The sequence below is a fragment of the Chanos chanos genome, chromosome 1, assembly GCF_902362185.1.
Source record: "Chanos chanos chromosome 1, fChaCha1.1, whole genome shotgun sequence".
NCBI lineage: Eukaryota > Metazoa > Chordata > Actinopteri > Gonorynchiformes > Chanidae > Chanos > Chanos chanos.
Window position 1 is genome coordinate 40,220,776 of NC_044495.1, and position 8,935 is coordinate 40,229,710.

The following is an 8,935-nucleotide window of genomic DNA, read 5'->3' on the forward strand; positions in this document are numbered from 1 at the left end:
GTGTTTTGCTTTCTCGTGTTCTCTTTTCCACGCCCGGTGCGGAGCTGAGATATCAATAACATCAACACAAACTGAGAGAACAGAGTAGAATCTGTCCTGTACTGCGGTGGTCCACTCCATGTGCAATTTGCCCTTTAACCAAGGGCTAGTTCTACACAAACCCTCTCTTTCTTTTAAGATGCCCTGCAACCTAGAAAGGTTCAGTTTGAGATTCATTATGACTGTTTATATCAAATCTCTAGAAATCCATAACTGTAACATAACATCAAAGTCACAGCTCTGCGGTCATTCTGTATGGTGTGATAAAGATATTAGTTTTCGTGTCGAGAGCTTCTGCGTAGATGCTCCCTGTGAAACGATCAACACAGACATGATCCAAATGAGCCAAATTCAGAGACATGAAAACCAAATAAATGAAAGAATCAAGTTCAGATGAAGAATTTGTGTGGCTGTTTGTCCAGCTAGGTGGGGAGGAGGGAGTGGATGCCCGCTCCTAAAAATAAGCCCAGAAGCCATTATACTGTCTTCACTTTTCAAACGTATCTGACCAGAGAGAGAGAGAGAGAGAGAGAGAGAGAGGGGGAAAGGAAGAGAGAAGAAGAGAGAGAGAGTGTGTAATTAGAGGCTTAATTTAGCAAGGGGATTCCGCTTTGGGGTACGGTTAGCTGAGAGTCACATAAAGGTCGTTTGTTTTACAATCCAGAGTGTATTCGTATCATAGCAACCACAGGAGACGGCAATGAAAAAAAAAGGGGAAAAATGACAAGAAGCCTTCTCTGTGTTTCATTGTGATTAGCATAAGCCAACTTCATCTGGTTGGTTTTAGGTTATGGCTTTGGGATATCCCTTAGTGGAAATTCCCTGAGTTTTGAGAGTTTCCTACGAGATGCCTGTGTGTATTCGGGCTGACACAGAGACATTTTCTTCCATCAAGGCTCTAAGTAAACATGTTTGGGGAACTACGAGAAAAACTTCAAGTTTACAGCAAGTTGTTTATTCAGTTTCACATATTTACCAAGTGTCCATTGTAAGAACACTCTATACAGTGTCACTGAGTGCAGGGACCCAGACGGAGAAAAAAAACCAAACAAACAAACCGTGTTTGTTCTTGGCTTTGTTTCTGTGGTGTACAAAGGTATCACAGTAAGACCAATTGCAAAACAAGAGCAGAGTGTGAAGTTGCCGTTCTGTAGCTCTTTACACCAAAGAAGGATGATATATACACTCCTAAAAAAGAGAGAAAGAGAGAGGGGGGGGGGAGTTGCCCTGACAAATTAAACATATAGGGAAAGGAAAGTGTAAGGTAGATGTCAAAGCGACATCAGGACTGTTCTTAGATAACACCAGTACCATGGGGTGTGGCCAGTTGGATCATATTATTTGGGTTTTAATGAACATGTGCAGAATGCAGTAGATCATTATTCAGGAAACCTGAACACTAACATCATGTTTGCTTTTCAGCAGTTTCCCACCACACTTTAAAAACAGCCAAGCTGGTCATGGAAAGTCTTTAACAGAAAGTTAAAACTCTGTGATTTTCTTTAGTCCCTGAGAGTTATCAAAGCTGACTCTTCTCATGGCTTCTCATGTAGGGAGGCTCCTCATACATATTCATAAAAACCAGTCTGTCCCTGATTCCTGATTGGTCCATTGCTGGCCAGAGTTCTCAGCACTATTTCTACAGCACATAACACAGTGTTCCATCTCAAAATCGTAAGGCATGCATTTGGATAGCCTTTTCCCAGTTCTCTCAGCATGTGGGTGTGGTTTCTTTTTAAGGGAGATTCACTCACTGCCTACAAGATACATAAACCTAAAAAAGCTACGCTGTGGGTTTGCTTCGAAATTTTAAGTTCAACCCTTTTTTGTTTGTTTAATTTTTATGTTATTAAAGGCACAACAGGGGGGTATTCCAGAAAGCGGGGTTAGTGAAAACTCAATCAGTTAACTCATGTCATGTGACAATTTAATAAATCGAGGACAAAGTGCCTTCATGACTTAGAAATTTGTTTTGCTAGGAGAAAGAAGCCATAGGGCTCTTCTATTAGCAGGTTTACTTCTTACTCTGAGTTAACTGAGTTTTCATTAAACCCACTTTCTGGAATGCCCCCCAGCCCCATGATTTGTTTTAATAAGAAATGGTTTTTTGATTATCACTGCCTGACCACTGATGGTTCGTTACTTAAACAACAACTCCCACTAGCACAAAGTGTTCCCTGAGTCATGAAGGCACTTTGTCTTCGATTTATTAAATTGTCACATGATAATATTCTTCTCCGAATTTCATTTTCAGGCTTTCCAGACGGATTTGTAACAGTGGAATTGGAAGGTCAGATCTAGTTATTATAACTTCGACCAGTCCCTGAGAAAAGTCACTCTGTTCTCTGACTCATTTCTCATGAGTCTGCCCCTTGATCCCATGGATCACCTCATATCAATCCATGTGTCATTTAACTGTTAGGTACAATGACGGTGAGATTTGGGAACTCCTCCACAAAAACATAGGTTTTCAAAGAGACATTGAAGAAAACAGACACTGAGTCTAAATCTGCACAATCCAGATCAAGCAGGACAACTGATCTGCACATTTTAATGCACATTATTGTTAAACGCATTTTTCATACAATCAGAATGATGATCAGAAAAATAAATGAATATGACACGTGCAAGTCTGAACACCTATTTATTCTTTGTTTCTTTTTTTAAAAGTTTCTTTTAAGCCCCAGAATAGATTATTCACTTGTTAAGGCCGGTTTATACCTCTGCGTAAAATCCGTGCCATAGGTACAGCTTAGCCACATACCCTACGCTGTAGCCCACGCTGTAGCCTGAAGCTAAGTTTATGCTCACCATTGCCACCCTTGTGCACGGTGGTGCACACCAAAAGGCAGTGTGCTTTGGTGTCGCTTCGGCTGGTCGCGCACCTCCCAATTTTTGCAACTTGCCGCTCACGGCGCGGCTGGCAGGCATGCGAAGTGCCGAGCTGGAGGCATGAGTCTGTGAACAGGTCCATCTCTACGGGCACCTCTACGATCAGTGACGTAGCCAGAAATTTATTTTCGGATGGACCTCAGCAAAAGTGATCGGGCATGACTTTCACGGCCTATCACTAGCCTACACATTCTTTATAACCTACTGCTGAACTGAATGACAGGTCAGACACCCCACATCACAACTGTTGCGTACTCAGTAACCAAGCCAGTCCAATCTTCCGTTCTCTGTTTGCATTGAAACAGAATAAGCTATGTAGTAAACCACAAAATACTGCCACATTTTTACTCATCAAGCACACGTTGCCCAGAAGTTACGAAAAATGCATGCCCTGCCACAACAAATGCACAGTATTATGCTGTCACAACACTAGCTGGGTTTCCATCCAACAATTAACGCTTAAATTAACGCTTAAACTTCGCATCAAATCTTTTAAGTTGCATAACAAATTTACTCGCTGGAAAGAGTTGATTAGCATAGGCTAAAATGATACTGGTTGATGGAAACAGGTTTAGCTGCATCAACAAGGGGTTTGTTGCAATTTTAACATGTATTTCCATGAACAAACCACCTTCTTTTTCGTTCTTATTGCTACTTCAGTGATGTAGATTGTACTTTTCTCAGCAGCGACACCATTTAGGAGAGGACTGCAGCGAGTCAAGAGCCTCAAGTGCATGTATAAAAGGTTATGACGCTGTGCTGATGTCACAGTTCACGTGCGCAATGACCAGTGCGTCAAACATAACGCCGCCTTGATGCGCACCTCCCCAGAGATGTAACTGCATGTTGCAGCGACATGCCGCAACGCAGACCGCAACAGCTGTGACTGGACCAAATCGAGGAGAGGTTAACTGAGGAAGTCCGTAAATATGTACATTTGTATGACTGCCAGACAGCAGCAAATTCATGGAAAGAGAGTCAGTTAACTCATTGGTTTGGATGCCACAGAATGAGAGGGAAGAACTTGAGGGACAAGTACGTTCGCCTCCAAAAAAGAATTACTGCGTTGCAGTAATTTCAGTAAAAGTAACTGTTGTTCAACATTTATTAGTTCTGACTCTAACACGATCTGCTCAGTTTCAGTCACCAATGTTTAAAGTGCATGAAGAAACTCAAAACAGTGGCATAGTGTTTTGGCGGTTTTGGCAGAGCAACACAGACACACCAGCGCACAAGTATAAGTGCTCACAACAGCGTAGGCCACTTGCATAGGCTAAGGCATAGGCTCTGCAAAGAGCCTACATACTATTATAAACTAGCCTTTAGGCTTTAGGACAGCTCGGTTAGCTAACTGAAGACAGTTCCAGCGTTGAACCGTTACACTGAGATAACTTCTTTACACTGAGATAACTTCTGGTTTCAACAGCCATGGGCTTCTAAAAGCAGTTGTTTTAGCATTTTTTAAATGAAGATTATTGACTTAAAAACTACAACTAAACCAGTACAAACAATTCTCTAAGTGCTTCAAGCTAGCTAGTTTAACTATTAAAAACATGGTCAGAAAATTGGAAGTTCTGGAAAAAAATCTATGATCTCAGACTCTGGTCAAAAAATGGTCAGTTCTCCAAAACAGCACCAACAGACAAGTGTGAAAGACCTGTGGAAAAGTCTAGCTCTCACTGGAGTGCTTGTTCACTCATCCACTCTAGAGGGTTCCTTACATAACAAAGACCCATAGGGCACACCTGTCAGGACTTAAGCTTTCTAAAGTAAATGGTCAAAAATCTTATCAAGCCTGAAGTGTTTTTGGGAAAAAAAGCTTTGGTTTAATGAAATGAAAACTGAAATGTACAGCCATGTCCAAAGAAGTCGTGCTTGGAGACAAAAACTGTGAAGCATTTAAAGACTGGGGTGCTTCGTCAGCTGTTAAGCACACAGGTTGATCTGTTCTGCTGTGTGGCAGTGTGCAGGTGGGAAGAATAGATTCATCTAGAAAGCAATGAATTAAATTCATGAAGCTTAATGTTCAATTCACTGAAGAAAAGAACATGAAGTTGAAAAGAGATGAATATTTCAGGAAAACAATGATCCAGGACAGACCTGATCATCTATCCTTCATGAGGTATTTAGAGCAAAGAAAGTCCGAGGAAATGAGGGTATTGTCACTGTTCGCAGATCTGAATCTCAAGCATGCAGCATGTTGAAGGAGAACCATGGAATATCTCCAGCCTGAAATACATCTGTAAAAAAGTCTTTGAACAAAATCCTAAAGTTAGAATAGAAACTTTACCCTGGTGACAGAAAACATTTGGAAGCTGTCATATCTGATAAGGGAGAGCTACTGAGAACTGACATGATTGCCAAAACCTTTGCACATATCATGCTCAATTTTTTTATTCTTATCTTCTTGATTCTTTTAATCAATGTGTAGCTTAAATTACACATTAAAATTTACAGAGAAATGACATGTTTAACTTCCCAGGACATATTCTGTTTACTTAGTGATTCAGTGAAACATCCATGCTGACCAGGGGTTCCCAAATTTTTGTACACAATAGTGCAAATAAATGCAGAAGGAAGGAGACAGAGAAACAGTTTCTCATTGTTTGCTTCACCAAGGAAACCATGTTTGTCTTTAACATAGGGAAGTACTCAGTTAGAGACCACTAGACCTTGCCGATGAAAGGAAAATCAGACATTCCAGTGTTTTCTCCCTCCTGCTCCTTGGTTTTGTGTGGTGGTGTGTGTGTTGTGGCGTAAATGTGACCCCCCCCCCCCCCCCCCGACCGTTTTCAGATTGAGAAGTTAGTGTCTTTTACCTCCAGGGGGAACATTCTCCATTACAATCACACTACATTAACAGATCTGTTGCCAGCACTGAACGTCCTCCCCTGGTTGGCAGTCAGCCGTGGACAAGACTAGCGTTCTGCTTATGGTTTCCTTTTGCTCATCAAATTGTCATTTTCTTGCCACAGAGAACAAGTTCCCTCTCGATGAATGGAAGAATGGAAGGTTAACGTGAATGTGGGAAGGAAGGAAGGAATAATGAGCTGATAAGAAAACAATGCTCTGGCCCCCGGTGAAGCTTTATCGACATATGCCCTTGGTCACAGGTTTTCTTCTAATGTACGTACGCTGAAACAACCGAAGATTAAGCAGTACCTGATAGATGAAGCTTAAGCCAAGAGAAGAAGGTTAGGTAGCTAACTAAAAGCATGCTGTTCCCATCCCAACCCCTGCTTACTAGTTTTAGAGCCATTTCTATTTATCCATAAGGGACTATTGGGAATTTTCAGATGTGGTGGTTCCTCTGAAATGAGGGGCAAATGTTAGTACTATCTGCAGTTATTATTTCAGAGTGTTTCTTTTGTTCCTATTCCAGAACTCTATGGAAACCACCTTCTCAGATTAATAATCCTTATATCCAGCTAAATGAAAAGACTCTTTGTTGGTCCCAGAACTTCACCCAATGTTGTCATTTCTCCATTGAGAATTCCTCACCTCAGCGAGGCAAGTCAACATGTTTACATGTTTGAACTGCTGTGAATGCCTTCCAATGATGTCATTGATCAGGTACATGCCCCTATTCGCTGCATGAATAAAAAAAAAATGTTTCTGTTCTGAACTACCTGGTGTGTCATCAGCTTGCTGGAGAGACATGTTCGATGTTTACTAGCTGTGTTCAAGCATATTACACAGATGTCAGTGAGGCATGTAATCATCATTTGTCTCTGGATATCAAAAAATATTTTAGTAATGTGTTGCTTTAACACAGAACAGGTGAGGCTCAAAAGATGAACATTTTAAATAAACCCTACATTTGAAACGAACAAGAAGTTCCTGTGTTCTACAAGTGATTTTCTCTTTTCTTTTTTTAAATAAAAAAAAAGACAATGTTTATTTGTTTATTTATTTTTTGATGGGGAAAAAGAACCGACAGTCTTTGCTGATAGGAAAATGCTGTGGGCAATATGGAATATCGCTCTTCCATTGTAATCAGGCAGAGGCTTCAGTATTTGTTCGTGACTGTACATGAAGAGTAAAAGAGACAGGAAGAGCGGTCTCATTTAGTTTGGTATTTTGTAGATCGAGCCAGAGGTTCAGTTTAGAGTTTATCCATTCCCTGTAAACTGTTCTTTTGACTTTGAAAAATTGAGAAAATTAGAAGAACACTTCAAGAGACTCTATCTTGACCTGAATCAAATGTATTTTAGTCCTGAAGTGGCAGGCCTTTTTCTCAATACTCCCTTAAGTTTCCTTGCTCTGCATACAGATTAACTGTTGCTTTAATAAAGTATTTGAAAAAAAAAATCGTCACTATAGAAGGCTTAAACTGTTGTTTGCATCATCTTTGCACTTCATGAAGACGGTTTTCTACATGGAGACTCTGGCAAAATGTATACATCAGACCAATTGTTGTTTTTTTTCCCAAAAAAATCAAAAACTGACCCACCGAGAATAAAGCGTGCAAGAAAGAAGAGGTATCAGACTTTCTCCTGACTTGTCATGAAGAGAAGGGGAGTAAAGAATGTCTAAACATGGGGAATTGCTCAATAATACCTGTGTGTACATTGTACCATATCCACTGAGCCACGTCTACCTGATCTGGGCCCTCACTGGAAAATGGTTAGAGGGAGCTGTCATACAACACAGATTAATTTTTTCCACTCTGTGTGACTGGTTGACCATGTCAGAGCTTCTAAACACCTGCTTTTCACAGGGCTTTCAGGACAAACTCCAGCTTTAGAGCAAAAACTCCAAACCCCCTTCCCTCCCCCAAACCATGATAGACACTATTTACCAACTTTTTATATATGTGTCTATACACATATCTGTGTGTGTGTGTGTGTGTGTGTGTGTGTGTGTGTGTTTATTTATTTATTTATTCCTGAAAGACACACATCCACATCCCCTATCAGGTAACATTGCCGCAGGCCTAAGGTGTGGCCCACCCGCAAATGGAAAAAACAAAATAGCAACCTGCACAGATGAAAAGATTGGATTCCTTTAAAAAAAAAAAACTCCGCTCTCTTTCTTATGATATTAAGGCAGATAAAAGAAAGTTATTTCAAGGTTATTTTTACGGATTTGACAAACAAGGAACGTTTGGAAAGGCATTAATCTTCCCCATACGAACTTTTTACGATTACATTTTATTTCACTAACTTATGAAAACTGCACATACAAAGCAGCTGAATGAAAGAAATATTTTTCTTCCTATTTAGTTTTGTAAGCTTACACTTTTCCTGGTTAGTCTTAGAGCGCATGCTTAAAACCCGAATTGCAACGTATGTTTTTAAGGCTTGTCTGGGAATTTTTATTTAATTATCGCGCTAATGATGTAGAAACACTGTTAATATTTCTCCTTTATTGCAGAGAAATAGAAAGAGAGAGAGAGACAAACAGACAGACACAGAGACAGAGAGAGAGAGAGAGAGAAAAGTAGGGGGAGAGAAAACACAAAACAACTGTCTGTCATGAGGAGAGCAAAGCATATGCCAAGTATCTCAAACAGTGGCAAAAGACACACACACACGCGCACACACACACTGGCAAAAGACACACACACACGCGCACACACACACACTGGCAAAAGACACACACGCGCGCGCACACACACACTGGCAAAAGACACACACACGCACGCGCACACACACACTGGCAAAAGACACACACACGCGCGCACACACACACTGGCAAAAGACACACACACGCGCACACACACACACTGGCAAAAGACACACACACGCGTGCGCACACACACTGGCAAAAGACACACACACGCGCGCACACACACACACTGGCAAAAGAAGCACATGATATAAACACTTCAACACAGGGAGCATAAAATTTCATGTGAGGGTTTAGTAGTGAGAGTGAAGCAGAAATGGAGACATTCTTCAAAGGATCGCCTCCTTTCCCTAAGGGAGTGACAAGAAGCCACACGGTGGTAGCTCAGGGAGCTTTCTCACAGATGTCAGTTGTCACCGTACGTTTACTGTGG